The sequence below is a fragment of the Gorilla gorilla genome, chromosome 2, assembly GCF_029281585.2.
Source record: "Gorilla gorilla gorilla isolate KB3781 chromosome 2, NHGRI_mGorGor1-v2.1_pri, whole genome shotgun sequence".
Lineage (NCBI taxonomy): Eukaryota > Metazoa > Chordata > Mammalia > Primates > Hominidae > Gorilla > Gorilla gorilla.
In genome coordinates, this window is record NC_086017.1 from 144484743 (window position 1) to 144504087 (window position 19345).

At 39.9% G+C, this 19345-nt stretch overlaps 1 protein-coding gene across 9 annotated transcripts in view; it reads left to right on the forward strand.

The window, feature by feature from the left end:
* Positions 1-19345, forward strand: part of TMEM108 (transmembrane protein 108) — a 363451-nt gene that overhangs the window by 268906 nt on the left and 75200 nt on the right. The window lies entirely within an intron of this gene.

The window sequence follows — 19345 nt, forward strand, 5'->3', positions numbered from 1 at the left end:
ACACACACACACACAAACACAAGTTCTACTCTGTTTTGAGACATAAGAGGCATCTCTGTTTTAGGGGCTGATGTTCACAGAGCGTGTAAGGAATCTTAAAGAGTATTATTGGAAGATCTCTTATTCCCTGTCCCTTTGATGCCAAGTACACATCCTGCAAGTCTGCAGTCAGTTCTAATGCCAAGCAAGGTGCCTCACTTCATTCTTCTTTCAAGATTTGCTCTTAGGACCTAATGAACATTAAAGGATTTTATACAACAGCAGCATGTATTCCATGAGTCACAGGCTTGAAAGAATAACTCCAAGAAGTGCAGAACTCCTATCTGGTCATTTTGGTTGTCTCGATGCAGGAAAGTGGAAAATGCATTTTTCTCAGCTCACCTCATAGGTTTAACCACAGTTCAGGCATGAACTGTGTCATTTCCTATCATGCACAGTGGGCATTGCTGAAAAGCATTATCTGGAAATACTATATTATGCCATTTTTGAATTAGTTTCAGTAATGAGAATAAACATTTGCAGAGCCTTTTGTGTTTGTAAAATGATTTACAAGCACCGGCTAGCTCACTTGTTAATAATTACTTTGGGGGATTCTTAACAATGCATACTTAGGAGATAAAAGTGATTATTTGGATGGGATTAGGGGAAAAAACAAGTAATAGAAAAGCATTTAACACAGTCATTTTCAGTTTTATACTCTCTGCAAGCCTGTACCGACTAACTTTATCATTTTCATTGAATTTCATCCCATATTCCTAATATTCAAAGACCAGCACAAAAACACTCAATGTTGGGTAAAATCATGGTTTAAGCTTTACATTATCACTCTTCCTTGTTGCCATTTCCTGTCTTGATTTGCATATAGAGTGGGTGCAACTCAGGAAGCCCTCCACAAACACACCCACCCAACTCCCATGGAGACAGGAAACCCAGCTCCCTGCCCTTCCTCTGCCTCTGATGTAATGGATGACCCTAAGAATTTCACTGCATCTCTAAGCCCCAGTACTCCCACCTGTAAAATGGCTGAGGAAGGAAGGATGCAGGGCAAATGGGGGAGTCTATAAATTCACAAATCTGTGATCTTGCCACTATCATTGTCTAAAGCTCAAACTGGCTCTTAAATCTAGTGAATCCATGATCTTGCCATTTTTGTTGTCTGAAGCTTGGAATTGTGATGCCGTGCATCTCACTGCTCATTTTCTTATTAAAACCCAAACTGTGACACATCAGTGTAACCACATGAGTGCATGCGTGCGCGTGCACGGGTGTGCACACACACACACTGCTTACCAGACTTTACCTAGGAGGGAATTTACACCATTGGTGAACTGCAGATATTCCAAAAACACTTAAAAATGTAAAATTTCAAATATCTCTTGAATTTTCTTTTTCTTTCTTTTTTTTTTTTTTTTTTTTTTGAGACAGAATCTCGCTCTGTCGCCCAGGCTGGAATGCAGTGGTGTGATCTCGGCTCACTTGCAAGCTCCGCCTCCCGGGTTCACACCATTCTCCTGCCTCAGCCTCCCGAGTAGCTGGGACTACAGGCACCCGCCACCATGCCCAGCTAATTTTTGTATTTTTAGTAGGGATGGGGTTTCACCGTGTGAGCCAGGATGGTCTCGATCTCCTGACCTCATGATCCTCCTGCCTCAGCCTCCCAAAGTGCTGGGATTACAGGCGTGAGCCACCACCCCCGGCCAATATCTCTTGAATTTTCTATTCTAATCTCAGTTTAATATTACAGTATTTTTACTCGAATTGTTTGGTAACATTGACCCTTTAGATCAATGTTACCCTACAGCATTTGAGTATCTTCAGGCCACCCCACACATGCACCATGCCTGCTCTCTGGCATAAGAAGAGTAGTTGAAGCCTCATGCTCCACTTATTTCACGCCTTGGTGAACCCTAAGTCTGAAGTTAGGTTGCAGATCAAACAGTGGACTCCATTTCCTCTGCTCTGTTTTTAAACTGTCTCTTGATGGGTTCTTAAACCCATCTACTGGTAAAGCCTGAAGTGCTCCAGGAAATATGATAAGAACCAAAGACATGTTTGAGAATAAAGCTATTCTATGGGGAGGTTTTCCATGACACTCATCTTCAACTTTACTATATAACTCTTAACTGATTTTTTAGTGGTGGTACATATCTCAATAATAATCACTGTATTTATCTATTATTTAGGGTTATCTTTGAAGCACTTTTGATGTTTTTGAGCAGTAACCACCATTTTTTGAGTATGTACGTGTTACACAGCCTGTCATATACCAGTCATGTCAGTCAGGATCCCCACAGGGAGCAGATGGCACTCAACTGGGGTAAGTGGGTAAGTTTGGACCTTTCAAAGGTAGTGTTTCATAATAACGACAAATTTCATGGATAATGAACCTTATCAAGGTTTTCCATAAACAATTCTTTTCTGGTACCTTCCTAAGCATTTCACTATGTGTAGAAAATTAGTGTGATTTAATAAGCTGCGGATTCAGTATCCTGAAAAGAACTTCCTAATGTCCCCCTTCTAAAGTAAAAAATCTTAAGCCCCAAAGGAATCTGGTCATTGTTTATTCATTACTCATTCATGAATTATGTTATCTTAATGAACATGAAAGCATGCCCTAGTCATAAACACACACACACACACATCCTTAAAAATGAATATTGTTAACTTACCCAAGATTGATTGATCAAATCACGTGTAATAATATGATAATTCACTTTGAAAAACTTTCTGCTATCATAACAAGATATCAAATAAGTCCAATTTTAATTGATTAAAAAATCTATTGGAGAGACAAATGATTCTATAGTAATGTGGTTGCTGTTTCCTTCCTGCCCAAGCAGGAAATTGGAGTCTCTTTCTGTTAATGTAGCTTCTGATTTTATTCTTGGCTTGGGGCTTTCCTTTTCCTAGGCTCATGCTACATAATCCAGCATAGCCATGTGGTAGCTGTTATTTTCAGTAAGTCTCACGATTTGAGATCCAGCTTCAACCCATAGTAATATGGCTCTGCCATGCTAACAACTTCTCTGAGCCCAAGTCTGCAAAATGGGAATAATTCTCAATTTTGTTGGCTGTCATGATGTTTAAATAGGACAATGTAAGAAAATGAACCAGCATAATACCTAGTGCATAAAAGGAGTTCAAGAAATGCTCAATTCTTTTCTTTTCCCTCATGTATATAATACGGCTGTGGTCATCTCACTCTAAGACAGTGGTTTATGGACATTCTGATTCAGCCATGATCATAAAGAATGGTCTGACAGAGAAGTTTCATATATTGCATGTTCCTTCTAAACTTGGCTATACTGACATTTTTAACAGCTTTAGTTAAGTATTTATTGCATATCGTCAAATTTACCCATTGTAGGTATACAGTTAAATTATTTTCATAAATGTATGGGGTTATGTAACCCTCAATATAGTCCAGTCATACAACATTTCTATCACCCCAAAAAGTTTCTTTATTGTGCCCATTTATAGCACTTCACTCCCACTTCCAGCCCTATGCAACCACTGAGCTGCATTTTTCTCTGTAAATTTACCTTCTCCAGATTATTCATATAGATGAAATTATACATTCTGTATTGTCTCTTGTATCTGGCTTTTTTACTATGCATAATGTTTTTGAGGTTTATTCATGTTATAGCCTGTATCAAAATTTCATTCCTTTTTATTGTGTAATAATATTCCATCATAAGGATACGCCACAATTTGTTCACCTATTCACTAGGCAATGGAAATTTGGATTGTGTCCAGTTTTTGTCTGTTAACAATAATGTTAGGCCGGGTGCAGTGGCTCATGCCTGTAATCCCAGCACTTTGGGAGGCTGAGGCAGGCAGATAATTTGAGGCCAGGAGTTCAACAGCAGCTTGACCAACATAGAGAAACCTTCTCTCTACTAAAAAATACAAAAATCAACTGAATGTGATGGCGCACACCTGTAATCCCAGCTACTCGGGAGGCTGAGGCAGGAGAATCGCTTGAGCCTGGGAGGCAGAGGTTACGGTAAGCCAAGATCGCACCACTGCACCCCCAGCCCAGGCAACAGAGCGAGACTCTGATTCAGAGAAAGAAAAGAGGAAGAGAGAAAGAAAGATGCCTATGAATATTCATATACATGTCTTTGGGTGTACATGTTTTCACTTCTCTTGAATAGATTCCTAGGAGTGAAATTGCAGTGTTGTGTGGTTTGTGTTTAACTCTTTAAAACTGACAAATTGTTTTCCAAAGTGGCTGTACCATTTTACATTCCCATCAGCAATATATAAATATTACAGTTTCTCCCCATCAACACCAATACTTGTATTGTCTTTTTTGTTACAGCCATTCTAGTGAATATGAAGTGATATTCATTATGGTTTTAATTTACATTTCCCTAATGACTAATAATATTGAGCATTTTTCAATATATTTATTTGCCATCCATACGTCTTCTTTGGCAACATGTCTATTCATGTATTTCGCCCATTTTTTAATTGGGGTGTAAGAGCCCAATTTTTTATTGAGTTGTAACAGTTCATTGTATATATTCTAGATAGAGGTCTTTAGCAAACCTATGTTATGCAGATATTTTCTCCTGTGGCTTATATTTTCTGTCTGTGGCTTATATCTTTATTTTCTTAATAGTATTTTTCGAAGCACAAAACCTTTTAATTTTTATTGATAAAGTTCAATTTATTGAGTTTTTCATTAATGGTTTATGCATTTGTTCTCATTTTTGACAACTCTCTGCCCAACACAGAGTCACAAAGATTATCTCCTGTATTTACTTCTAAAAGTCTTATAATTTTAACTCTTACATTTAAGTACCATATTGTGTTAATTTTGGTATATAGTGTGAGGTAAGAATCTAGTTCATTACTTTTGCATATGGCTTTCTAGTTATCCCAGCATCATTGGTTGAAAAGACTTTTCCCTCCTTCAATTTTTTTTTTATACTTTAAGTTCTAGGGTACATGTGCACAACGTGCAGGTATGTTCCATAGGTATACATGTGCCATGTTGGTTTGCTGCACCCATCAACTCATCATTTACATTAGGTATTTCTCCTAATGTTATTCCTCCCCCAGCCCCCCACTCAATGACAGGCCCCAGTGTGTGATGTTCCCCGCCCTGTGTCCAAGTGTTGTCATTGTTCAGTTCCCACCTATGAGTGAGAACATGCGGTGTTTGGTTTTTCTGTCCCTGTGATAGTTTGCTGAGAATGATAGTTTCCAGCTTCATCCTTGTCCCTGCAAAGGACATGAACTCATCCTTTTTTATGGCTGCATAGTATTCCATAGTGTATATGTGCCACGTTTTCTTAATCCAGTCTATCATTGATGGACGTTTGAGTTGGTTCCAAGTCTTTGATATTGTGAATAATGCCACAGTAAACATACATGTGTGTGTGTCTTTATAGCAGCATGATTTATAATTCTTTGGGTATATACCCAGTAATGAGATCGCTGGGTCAAATGGTATTTCTAGTTCTAGATCCTTGGGGAATCACCACATTGTCTTCCATAATAGTTTAACTAATTTACACTCCCACCAACAGTGTAAAAGTGTTCCTATTTCTCCACATCTTCTCCAGCATCTGTTGTTTCCTGACTTTTTAATGATTGCCATTCTAACTGGCGTGAGATGGTATCTCATTGTGGTTTTGATTTGCATTTGTCTGATGACCAGTGAAGATGACCATTTTCTCATGTGTCTGTTTGCTGCATAAATGCCTGCTTTTGAGAAGTATCTGTTCATAACCTTTGCCCACTTTATGATGGGATTGCTTGTTTTTTCTTGTAAATTTGTTTAAGTTCTTTGTAGATTCTGGATATTAGCCCTTTGTCAGATAGGTAGATTGCAAAAATTTTCTCCCTTTCTGTAGGTTGCCTGTTCACTCTGATGGTAGTTTCTTTGCCGTGCAGAAGCTCTTTAGTTTAATTATGTCCCATTTGTCTATTTTGGCTTTTGTTGCCATTGCTTTTGGTCTTTTAGTCATGAAGTCCTTGCCCATGCCTGTGTCCTGAATGGTATTGCCTAGTTTTTCTTCTAGGATTTTTATGGTTTTAGGTCTAACATTTAAGTCTTTAGTCCATCTTGAATTAATTTTTGTATAAGGTGTAAGGAAAAGATCCAGTTTCAGCTATCTACATATGGCTAGCCAATTTTCTCAGCACCATTTATTAAATAGGGAATCCTTTCCCCATTTCTTGTTTTTGTCAGGTTTGTCAAAGATCAGATGGTTGTAGATGTGTGGTGTTATTTCTGAGGCCTTTGTTCTGTTCCATCGGTCTGTATATCTGTTTTGGTACCATCACTATGCTATTTTGGTTACTATAGCCTTGTAGTATAATTTGAAGTCAGGTAGCCTCCAGCTTTGTTCTTTTTGCTTAGGATTGTCTTGGTGGGCCCTTTTTTGGTTTCATATGAACTTTAAAGTAGTTTTTTCCAATTCTGTGAAGCAAATCATTGGTAGCTTGATGGGGATGGCATTGAATCTATAAATTACCTTGGGCAGTATGGCCATTTTCATGATATTGATTCTTCCTGTATATGAGCATGGAATCTTCTTCCATTTGTTTGTGTCCTCTTTTGTTTCATTGAGCAGTGGTTTGTAGTTCTCCTTGAAGAGGTCCTTCACATCCCTTGTAAGTTGGATTCCTAGGTATTTTATTCTCTTTGTAGCAATTGTGAATGGGAGTTCACTCATGATTTGGCTCTCTGTTTGTCTGTTATTGACGTATAGGAATGCTTGTGATTTTTGCATATGGGTTTTGTATCCTGAGACTTTGCTGAAGTTGCTTATCAGCTTAAGGAGATTTTGGGCTAAGACGATGGGGTTTTCTAAATAGACAATCATGTCATCTGCAAACAGAAACTATTTGACTTCCTCTTTTCCTAATTGAATACCCTTTCTTTCTTTCTCTTGCCTGATTACCCTGACCAGAACTTCCAACACTATGTTGAATAGGAGTGGTGAGAGAGGGCATCCTTGTCTTGTGCTGGTTATCAAAGGGAATGCTTCCAGTTTTTGCCCATTCAGTATGATATTGGCTGTGGGTTTGTCATAAATAGCTCTTACTGTTTTGAGATATGTTCCATCAATACCTAGTTTATTGAGAGTTTTTAGCATGAAGGGCTGTTGAATTTTGTCGAAGGCCTTTTCTGCATCTATTGAGATAATCATGTGGTTTTTGTCGTTGGTTCTGTTTATGTGATGGATTACATCTATTGATTTGCGTATGTTGAACCAGCCTTGCATCCGCGGGGTGAAGCCGACTTGATCGTGGTGGATAAGCTTTTTGATGTGCTGCTGGATTCGGTTTGCCAGTATTTTATTGAGGATTTTCGCATCAGTATTCATCAGGGATATTGGTCTAAAATTCTCTTTTTTTGTTGTGTCTTTGCCAGGCTTTGGTATCAGGATGATACTGGCCTCATAAAACAAGTTAGGGAGGATTCTCTCTTTTTCTATTGATTGGAATAGTTTCAGAAGGAATGGTACCAGCTCCTCTTTGTACCTCTGGTAGAATTCGGCTGTGAATCCATCTGGTCCTGGACTGTTTTTGGTTGGTGGGCTATTAATTATTGCCTCAATTTCAGAGCCTATTATTGGTCTATTCAGAGATTCAACTTATTCCTGGTTTAGTCTTGGGAGGGTGTATGTATCCAGGAATTTATCCATTTCTTCTAGATTTTCTAGTTTATTTGTGTAGAGGTGTTTATAGTATTCTCTGATGGTAGTTTGTATTTCTGTGGGATCGGTGGTGATATCCCCTTTGTCATTTTTTATTGCGTCTATTTGATTCTTCTCTCTTTTCTTCTTTATTAGTCCTGCTAGCAGTCTATCAATTTTGTTAATCTTTTCAAAAAACCAGCTCCTGGATTCCTTGATTTTTTTGAAGGGTTTTTTGTGTGTCTGTCTCTTTCAGTTCTGCTGTGATCTTAGTTATTTCTCACCTTCTGCTAGCTTTGAATTTGTTTGCCCTTGCTTCTCTAGTTCTTTTAATTGTGATGTTAGGGTGTCAATTTTAGATCTTTCCTGCTTTCTCTTGTGTGCTTTTAGTGTTATAAATTTCCCTCTACACACTGCTTTAAATGTGTCCCAGAGATTCTGGTACGTTGTGTCTTTGTTCTCATTGGTTTCAACCTTAATTTTTTTCTACATTAATTTTGTTATGTACCCAGTAGTCATTCAGGAGCAGGTCGTTCAGTTTCCGTGTAGTTGTGTGGGTTTGAGTTTCTTAATCCTGAGTTCTAATTTGATTGCACTGTGGTTTGAGAGACAGTTTGTTGTGATTTCTGTTCTTTTACATTTGCTGAGGAGTTCTTTTATATTTGCTTTACTTCTAATTATTTGGTCAATTTTAGAGTAAGTGTGATGTAGTGCTGAGAAGAATGTATATTGATTTGGGGTGGAGAGTTCTGTAGATGTCTATTAGGTCCACTTGGTCCAGAGTTGCGTTCAAGTCCTGGATATCCTTGTTAACCTTCTGTCTCGTTGATCTGTCTAATATTGACAGTGGGATGTTAAAGTCTCCCATTATTATTGTGTGGGAGTCTAAGTCTCTTTGTAGGTCTCTAAGGACTTGCTTTATGAATCTTGGTGCTCCTGTATTGGGTGCATATATATTTAGGATAATTAGCTCTTCTTGTTGAATTGATCCCTTTACCATTATGTAATAGCCTTCTTTGTCTCTTTTGGTCTTTGTTGGTTTAAAGTCTGTTTTATCAGAGACTAGGATTGCAACCCCTGCTTTTTTTTTTTTTTTTTTTTGCTTTCCATTCTCTTGGTAGATCTTCCTCCATCCCTTTATTTTGAGCCTATGTGTGTCTCTGCACGTTGAGGTGGGTCTCCTGAATACAGCACACTGATGAGTCTTGACTCCGTCCAATTTGCCAGTCTGTGTCTTTTAATTGGGGCATTTAGCCCATTTACACTTAAGGTTTATGTTGTTATGTGTGAATTTGATGTTGTCATTATGATGTTTGCTGGTTATTTTGCCCGTTAATTGATACAGTTTCTTCATAGCATCAATGGTCTTTACAATTTGCCATGTTTTTGCAGTGGCTGCTACCAGTTGTTCCTTTCCATGTTTAGTGCTTCCTTCAGGAGCTCTTGTAAGGCAGGCCTGGTTGTGATAAAATCTCTCAACATTTGCTTGTCTGTAAAGGATTTTGTTTCTCCTTCGCTTATGAAGCTTAGTTTGGCTGGATATGAAATTCTGGGTTGAAAATTCTTTTCTGTAAGAATGTTGAATATTGACCCCCACTCTCTTCTGGCTTGTAGGGCTTCTGCTGAGAGATCCGCTGTTAGTCTGATGGGCTTCCCTTTGTGGGTAACCTTATCTGGCTGCCCTTCACATTTTTTCCTTCATTTCCACCTTAGTGAATCTGACAATTATGTGTCTTGGGGTTGCTCTTCTCGAAGAGTATCTTTGTGGTGTTCTCTGTATTTCCTGAATTTGAAAGTTGGCCTTGCTAGGTTGGGGAAGTTCTCCTGGATAATATCCTGAAGAGTATTTTCCAGCTTGGTTCCATTCTCCCTGTCACTTTCAGGTACACCAATCAAATGTAGATTTGGTCTTTTCACATAGTCCCATATTTCTTGGAGGCTTTGTCCATTTCTTTTTACTCTTTTTTCTCTAAACTTGTCTTCTCACTTTATTTCATTAATTTGATCCTCCGTCACTGATATCCTTTCTTCCACTTGATCGAATTGGCTATTGAAGCTTGTGCATGCGTCACAAAGTTCTCGTGCCATGGTTTTCAGCTCCATCAGGTCATTTAAGGTCTTCTCTACGCTGTTTATTCTAGTTAGCCATTCATCTAACCTTTTTTCAACGTTTTTAGCTTCCTTCAAATGGGTTAGAACATGCTCCTTTAGCTCAGAGAAGTTTATTACCAACCTTCTGAAGCCTACTTCTGTCAACTCATCAAAGTCATTTTCCGTCCAGCTTTGTTCCATTGCTGGCGAGGAGCTTTGACACTTTGGAGGAGAAGAGGCACTCCGGTTTTTAGAATTTTCAGCTTTTCTGCCCTGGTTTCTCCCCATGTTTGTGGTTTTATCTACCTTTGGTCTTTGATGATGGTGACCTACAGATGGGGTTTTGGTGTGGATGTCCTTTTTGTTGATGTTGGTGCTATTCCTTTCTGTTTGTTAGTTTTCCTTCTAACAGTCAGGTCTCTCAGCTGCAGGTCTGTTGGAGTTTGCTGGACATCCACTCCAGACCCTGTTTGCCTGGATATCAACAGCAGAGGCTGCAAAACAGCAAATATTGCAGAACAGCAAATATTGCTGCCTGATCCTTCCTCTGGAAGCTTTGTCCCAGAGGGGTGCCCGCCTGTATGAGGTGTCTGTAAGCCCCTACTGGGAGGTATCTCCCAGTTAGGCTACACAGGGGTCAGGGACCTACTTGAGGAGGCAGTCTGTCCATTCTCAGTGTTCAAACGCCATACTGGCAGAACCACTGCTCTCTCCAGAGCTGTCAGACAGGGATGTTTAAGTCTGCAGAAGTTTCTGCTGTCTTTTGTTCAGCTATGTGCTGCCCACAGAGGTGGAGTCCTAGAGTCAGTAGGCCTTGCTGAGCTGTGGTGGGCTCCACCCAGTTTGAGCTTCCTGGCCACTTTGTTTACCTACTCAAGCCTCAGCAATGGCAGACGCCTCTCCCCGCCACAAGGCAGCAGCCTCGCAGGTCAGTCTCAGACTGCTGCACTAGCTGTGAGCAAGGCTCTGTGGGTGTGGGACCCACCAGGCATGGGAGAGAATCTCCTGGTCTGCCGGTTGCTAAGACCGTGTGAAAAGCGCAGTATTTGGGCAAAGTGTCCTGTTTTTCCAGGTACAGTCTGTCACAGCTTCCCTTGGCTAGGAAAGGGAAATCCCCTGACCCCTTGTGCTTCCCAGGGGAGGCAACACCCCGCCCTGCTTTGGCTCGCCCTCCGTGGGCTGCACCCACTGTCCAACCAGTCCCAATGAGATGAACCAGGTACCTCACTTGGAAATGCAGAAATCACCCGTCTTCTGCATCGATCACGCTGGGAGCTGCAGACCAGAGCTCTTCCTTTTGGGCCATCTTGGAACGGAACCCTCCCTCCTTCATTTTATTGTCTTAAGAATGACATTCTCTTACAGAACCACAGTAGAATTACCAACTTTACTATATGTTTACTATATCTAAAATTGTTACAATGCTTTCATCTAATCTATTATCAATATTCTAATTTTATCAATCATTATGTGCTTTATAACATATTTTCTTCCTGAGCAAGACCCAGTCTAGGACTACAAAATTTACTTAGTTTTCATTTCTCTTTAATCTGGAACGTTTGTCTAGCCTTTCTTTGCCATTTATAGCATTAACAGTTTTGAAAATACATTTTCAAAATTTCTGGATAATTTCTGCAAATACATATGTATAATTTTTTTTTTTTTTTTGAGATGGAGTCTCTCTCTGTCACCCAGGCTGGAGTGCAGTGGTGCGATCTCAGCTCACTGCAAACTCCGCCTCCTGGGTGCACACCATTCTCCTGCCTCAGCCTCCCAAGTAGCTGGGACTACAGTTGCCCAGCACCACGCCTGGCTAATTCTTTGTATTTTTAGTAGAGTCGGGTTTTCACCGTGGTCCCAATCTCCTGACCTCGTGATCCACCTGCCTTGGCCTCCCAAAGTGCTGGGATTACAGGCGTGAGCCACCGCGCCTGGCCAAATTTTCTAATAATTTAAAATGTGCTTTAAGATACATTTTTAAATAAATATTCTTTCTCTTGTCTTTGTCTGACGTTTCCTCCTGATTCCATTCATGCTGTGCCTCCCAAGTCGTAATACCACTTAGTTGATGACATATCCTTCTAGTGCACCCTTTCTGGACACATGCAATGTCCATCTGCCCTTCATTGATGTTAATTTTCATCACCCAATCAAGATGTTGTTCAGTTTCCCCACTGTGTAATTACTATCTTCCCCTTGCATTTAGTAAGTCCTTGGACTTCTTTTTTAGACCAGCACGTTTAGATTTTTCTCAGTGTCCCTGGGAAAGAGAGGAACTGCTCTTCTGCTTGCAACACAGTAATTGCTAACCCCTGTGAAGAGAGCATTTATGATGGCATTAATGCCTGAAGACCTTTTTAATGTGTATTTAAGGATTTTCCCTAATGCATGGATGATTAGAATTAGAGAAAGCTGCTACCAATTGGATGACAGTTTTCTTATCCGCTATAATCTGGTACAAAAATAACTCCTTTCTGCTGTCTTATTAATATCTCTAGTCAAAAAAACTTCTCTGATTTGATTCCTGCCATGCTTGTTCATGAATAAATGGATGGAGCTGTGTTCCTGCAGGAATTTTTAAGAGTTTATTTTTTTCTGTTTCATCAAATGAAGATAAATGAACATCTTGAAAGAAAAGAAGTGGCTTGGACTTTACTGGGAAGAGTAATACTTGGAAAAAATATTTCTAATAGCTTGGGAAAATAAAAAGGATGATGACAACTCTAAAGTGTATGCCATCTCTCATCAGTATCTCTCATCCAGTTAATAGGAGAGGATGGCAGCTTTGTTATTAAATCATGTAGATGCTAATTGAAGGCACAACCAAATAGAAGGATCAGTTGCCTTCAAAAGCGCTTTTAGATTATTAGCTGTGATTTCAGTGATGGAACGCAATTTCCAGATCAACTCCAATTCTTAGACTTATAATTTTCCTAGGAACATGCATGCTTTGGGAAAGAATGGTTGTATAGCTGGTCCTCATTAAGAACCCTCATTCTCCAAGTCACTTTTGCCTCTAAAGTCTAAGTATTCCCATTATACATTACAGCCAAGGTCACCTGAGAGCTGTAATGTGCACACTAAAGCCATTTCTCCACCTAGTCCCTCAGATGTCTATGACTGTTTGGGATCTGCTGGTGCTTTGTAGCATGGAATCCATCCTGGTAATTGGTGGATGGATAGCTTTGCCCAAAAGTCTATGGGACAAGAACAGACAGCATGAGTTTAGATTTTGAAATGGCCTAGTCCTTAGAAATAGCTCATTCCAACACCAAAAGCTTATTACTATTGATATAGCTCTTTGAAAGAAATAACAGTGACAACGACAACCTGGATTTGCATAGGTCTTTGCCCTTTCAAGACACTCTTGGAAACATCTTTTTTCAGGCAATATAGCCAAAATGCCTTAGTTTAAAACTTGGCATCACCATCCACTGACTGTATAATCTCAAACAAAGTTACTTAATCTTGTTTTGTCTCGGTTTTCCTATTTGTAATATGGAGACAATAGTGGATCCCTATTAATAGGTTGTTGTAAGAACTAAAGATAACATCGATCAAGTGCTTAGAGCAATGCATACAGGAAGTGCTTAATAGAGGTTGAGTATTGTTGTCCTTATCCTATTATTCTACTGAAGAAAGTAAAGGCATGGATTAATATCCTGTTTTTATACTTGAAGAAGTAACCAGTGGTTCAGTAACTTGCCTAAGATCACATAGCAATTGATAGGTGACCCGCAATAAAGAGAAGCCGCTCAGAGCTTTTGAGTCCTGCTTTATAGGTCCCTGGGGAGGGTCCCTCCTCCCTCCAATCTTTTGTGCATTTTGTTACCTTAAATGACTTTGAAACACAGAAAGCCCTGAGGACCACACCTGGGTCTATGGAAGGAGGCCTGGACCAGCCTGTGTCCCCACAGAAATGCTTGGCCCCTCACCCCAGCCCCCATGCCCATGAGAGCTTGGGTCTGTGGTATCAGCCAAACACAGATTCCATAAAGAGCCAGACAAGATGGGGACACTAACAACACAATCTCCAGTGCTTCTGCCTCTTCCAGGCTCACAGCTACCCCAGCAGGAAGTCTTGCTGATGTGCTGGTTTCACCAAACCCAACAGCCACAGTGGCTGTAGCAAAAGTAGTTAAGTCTGTCTCAGAAATAAAGACCAATGAAGTAGCCGAGAGATGGATTTTGTAACTTTAGATCTTTAGGGAATGAAAACTAAATTTAACCCAACTTTGGCAATGGACAACCCCTACAAATACTTGTTTGCAAAATCACTTTATTTTATATTATAGATTAACATTAAATGAGTAAGGAATACATAATTGAGTGAACATTGGTGTTATACATTGATATTGAGACATAAAAAGCATGTATACATACTCTGCAGCTTTAGCTAGCACATGTCCTCAAAATAGACCTCCGCACTACTAAGAACCAGAGACGACTTAAAGCCCTGCAGCCTTTCTTGTAACACACACAAATGATAAAATAAAAAGAGAGACTAATAAAAAGACAAACATTTCTTCTGGTAATCAGCTGGTCTGGAGTCACTGTTTCATTAGATATTCCATTCATCACACAAAATAAGGCGAATAAATAGAAACACACATATGGGGAAGAGGGAGATAAATAAACATGAAATAAAACAAATGAAATATGTACCCCACATTCTTGCAAAAAATCATTAGGTTGAGTGATTCCCTTTGAGTGGTGAGACTGTGGGCACTCAGTTTGTTTCCCTTCTTTGTATAGATATCCTCCATATTATATGAACATATTTTGCAATGGAAACTGAAAAAAGTACATTTTTAAAATACCTTTAAAAGAAAGTTGGTACCCATTGGGTACCAGTTGTAAGGGTATACACTGAAGAGGCTATATCTTTAGCATCATCACTTAGGGAGCTGTGTGGTCATTAGGTTTATCCCAGTGAAAGTGTGCTGTACTATCACTTGAACATCATTATGCCTAGTGCTTGTCAAAAAAGGTCTGAACCTTAGATACTGAAGACCTTCCCACTATAAGGCAGGGAGAGGAGAAAGATTTAAAAACACATATAAACATCTTTTCTTTGTGGATAAAGAAGTGTGGCCAAACTCTATACCTTACCAGTAACTCTGGAATGTTTTGAGAATGAGCCAAAATGTCAGGTTCTTCCCCCTATCCAAACAGCCTAGCTGGCAAGGTCCCCAGGGACCCAAATCAGACCCAAGGTGAGCATGCTGGTCCTCAGTTTGTAGTGGGCAAGACCTCAGGGTGAGCTGAAGAACAGGGCCTTGGGTGCTGCAAAATTGAAAGGCCAGACAGACCGTCTAAGTGAGTTGACATAGACAGAGCAGGAAAATCTGAAGACCAAGCCAGAAGATAGAGCCCAGGGAAATCAAATTGTGGGTGGGAGAAAATTCCCTCTGTAAGTAAAAGGGATCTGCAGCAACCTCTTTTAGCATAAAAGAACGCTACTGAAAATTCCAGTGTGGCCAGGATGGGAAGGTTTGTAGATACCTTTGTGCTTGTCAAAGTAAGGATTTATTCAAATGTGAACTACAGCTGTTATTGTGAGTGATTGAAAAGCATTCCAAGTTCCTGGACTGACAAACATTCTCTGTGTATCCACAGCCCTATTATTACCCATCTAATTCAATGATACGGACGTTGAAAGGGATTTGTATCCCCAAGGAATATATGCATTGCTGTTACTGTATTACTATGATGGCCTTTAAAAAAACTGTGTATACTATTCTCTTGATACAAGATACTTGACAGGCTCTCAGCAAAATGCTGAGCTTTTACCACCTTTACTAAGTCAGCAATGACACTATCTCACAGGGTGAAAAAGGGAAATTTTTGCCGACTCTTGAAGATCTTGGCATGTATCAATAATATGATTTTTATAAGAAATGAGATTCTACAAATTGTGGGTAATAGATTTACACATTTCCCAGATGGCTTACAGAATAACAGACTGGAAACAGAACTTAAATTATAGGCAGGAACATAAACACCAGACCTAATTTTGAAAATAAGCAGAATAGAAATGTGATGAGCATTAACAAATAGTAATTGCTTGCAACCTTTAATGTCATCTTGGCTAGAGATGTTATTTGGTGTGAATGCCCCAAATAATAAGAACCAAAAGGGTCTATTTTCAATATAACTCCATCCAGCAGATACTAATTGAGTACTTTCTATATGCCAGACACCATTCTAGGAGTTGGGGACATAGCAGCAAACAAAACCGAACAAATCCTTTCCCTCATGGTACTGATATTCTAGAGGGGAAAGACTAGTGAACAGGAATAAAGAAGTAAAATGTATAGTATGTTAGATAGGGATACATGCAATGAAAAAAATGTAAAGCCAGAAAGGAGAATATATGTGTTGAAGGATGGTGCTTCAGTTGGAAAGGAGAAAAATTCAGCCAGTAGTCTAATTTTGGAATAGAAATGGGTTCCAAAGTGGGAGGCAAGAGGCCAGTCATTTCACTCTCTGGATTTCCCTATCTATCAAGTGAAGCAGACTGTGGGATCTTTGTCACAAACAAGCTCTTACAGTTCAGATTGCTGGTGGTGCTTTGCTGTGTGACACAAGGGAAATTAAGAAACACATTGGATTTCAAACTTTAAAAGTGACACACCAAGTAGTGTTCTTTTGTGCCAGTAAAACAAAGCTACAGATTGCCCAGAGGGAGACTTCTGCCTTGGAGTGAACGCCCCTGGAAGACACTACACTGGTACTTTCCACTCCAGTGACAGCATAGGGGAGGAAAAATGGGGATAGTAACTGGTTTACATCTCAAGGATATTATAGTCTCATAGTTGCTTCTTTTTAACATTTTTTCCTTAGAATTACCATCTGTTAGGCACTGTCATTTTTCAAACCCATTTTATAGATTAGGTAATTGGAAAATGAAAAGTATCTTGCTGAAATTCATATAGCTAGTTGCAGTCCAAGAATTTAAAACCAGATCTCTCTGATTCCAGAATCTATAAACTTTGCATGACACCCAGCCATGTTCTCATAAGTACCTCATTTTTTGCTCTAAAAATCTCTCCCAGATGAGGGTGCACTCAACACAATCTGAAGTGGGACAGTATACAGGACAAATGACCTGTCTTTCTCAGCAAATAAATTATAAGAAAAAAGAGAAAGGGAAAATAACATATAGATTAAAAATTACTTAAGAGAGGGAGTTCTGGGAAGATGGTGAATAGGAGACAGGACTGACATGCAGCTCCCACTTGGATGGACAGAATAGCATGTGGAGACTCACACCATGGAATTTTGTTCCAGGAACCACTGCAGGAGCATAACAGGAAAACCAAAATAATTTCTAGATCCTTTGAAAGAAGCAGCAAATTCTGCGAGATAGGCAAAAAAAAAAAAAAAAAAAAACTCAGGGGAAATATATAGCCTGGGGCTAGGTCTGAGTCCTGTGGACAGGCTGCCTGGAGATAAACTCAGCGCTGTTTGCAGGCCACAGTGGGAGAGAGATTGGCCTCACCAAATGCACGGGAGCTGGGTAAGGCCCATCACAACTGGCTTTCCCCCACTTCCCTGGTGACAGAGGCAACCCTAATCCCCTCTGGAATATAACCCTGTTGGCCCAAGAACCACCCCTTTATCCCCCATGGTAGCTACGGCAAGCCCTGCCCAAGAAGAGTCTGAGCTGGGTCCTGCCTAACACTGCCCCCGCCTGATGATTTTTCTCTACCTGTCCTGGTAGCCAATCACGAAAGACATAAACTCTTGGGAGCTTTATGACCCTGACCATTGCCTCAGAAACCTGAATACTTATCCTGGCCAACTTAGGGCAAGCTTATATCCCCCTTCTGTTGCAGCTGGTGCTTTCTTGAAAGCACGACCTCCTGGCTGTAGGCCAACCAACTCAGGACATTACGGAAACTCATGACAGAACAACCCTGCTGCAAGGAAGGAGAAAACATCTAATTCCATTGCATGCAACATTCTGGCTGACCAGTGGTCCTGAGTCTGTCCACATGACAACTTCACTGCTAACATAACTTGCATTCAAGAAAGCTCATACACTAAACATATCTAAAACCAAGGACTCTCACAGAGTCTACTTCACTCCCCTGACACCTCCACCAGAGCAGGTGCTGGTATCCACGTTTGGGAGACCTGAAGATGGATTGCATCACAGGACTCTTTGCAGACATTCCCTAGCGCCAACCCAGAGCCTGGTAGCCCCACTGGGTTGCTAGACCCAGAAGAACAACAATCACTGCAGTCTAGTTCACAGGAAGCCCCATCCCTAGGGGAAGGGGACCCTTCATGGGACCTTCATGAGTCCTTCATGAGACCACCTCATGGGACAAAAGAATCTGAAGAGCAGCCCTTGAGTTCCAGATTTTTCCACTGAAATAGTCTACCCAGATGAGAAGGAATCAGAAAAGTAATTCAGATAATATGACAAAACAAGGTTCTGGCTGGGCGCAGTGGCTCATGCCTGTAATCCCAGCATTTTGGGAGGCCAAGGTGGGAAGATCACTTGAGCCCAGGAGTTCAAGACCAGCCTGGGCAACATAGACTCCATCTCCACATTTAAATAAAACAAGGTTCTATAACACTCCAAAAAGACCATACTAGCTCCCCAGCAGTGGATTCAAACCAAGAAGAAATATCTGAATTGCCAGATAAAGAGTTCAGAAGGTTGATTATTAAGTGACTCAAGGAAATACCAGAGAAAGGTGAAAACCAACTTAAAGAAATTAAAAAATATATACAGGATATGGATTTAAAATGCTCCAAAGAAATAGCTATCATAAAGAAAAAAAAAACAATCACAACTTCTGGAAATGAAAGACACACTTAGAGAAATACAAAATGTACTAGAAAGTTTCAACAGTAGAATCAAACAAGTAGAAGTAAGAACTTCAGATCTTGAAGACAAGTTTTTCAAGTTACCCAATGAGAAAAAGACAAAAACAAAACAAAATGAACAAAGCCTCCAAGAAATTTGGGATTATGTTACATACACAAATGTAAGAATAATTGGTGTTCCTGAGGAGGAAGAGAAATCTAGAAGTTTTGAAAACATATTTGGGGGAATAATCAAGGAAAACTTTCCTGGCCTTGCTAGAAATCTAGACATCCAAATACAAGAAGCTCGAAGGAAACCTGGGAAATGCAACACAAAAAGGTCATCACCCAGGCACGTAATCATCAGGTTATCCAAAGTCAAGACAAGGAAAAAATCTTAAGAGCTGTGAGGCAAAATCATCAGGTAACCTATAAAGGAAAACGTATTAGATTAACGGCACATTTCTCAGCAGAAACCCTACAAGCCAGAAGGGATGGGAGTTCTATCATTAACCTCCTCAAACAAAATAATTGCTAGCCAAGAATTTTGTATTGAGCAAAAACTAAGCTTCATAAATGAAGGAGAGATAAAGTCTTTTTCAGACTAACAAATGCTGAGAGCATTTGCCACTCTCAAGCCAGCACTACAAGAAATTCTAAAAAGAGTTCTAAATCTTGACACAAAACCTTAAAATACACCAAAATAGAATCTTCGTAAAGCATAAATCTCACAGGGCCCATAAAACAATAACACAAAAAAAAACAAAGCATTC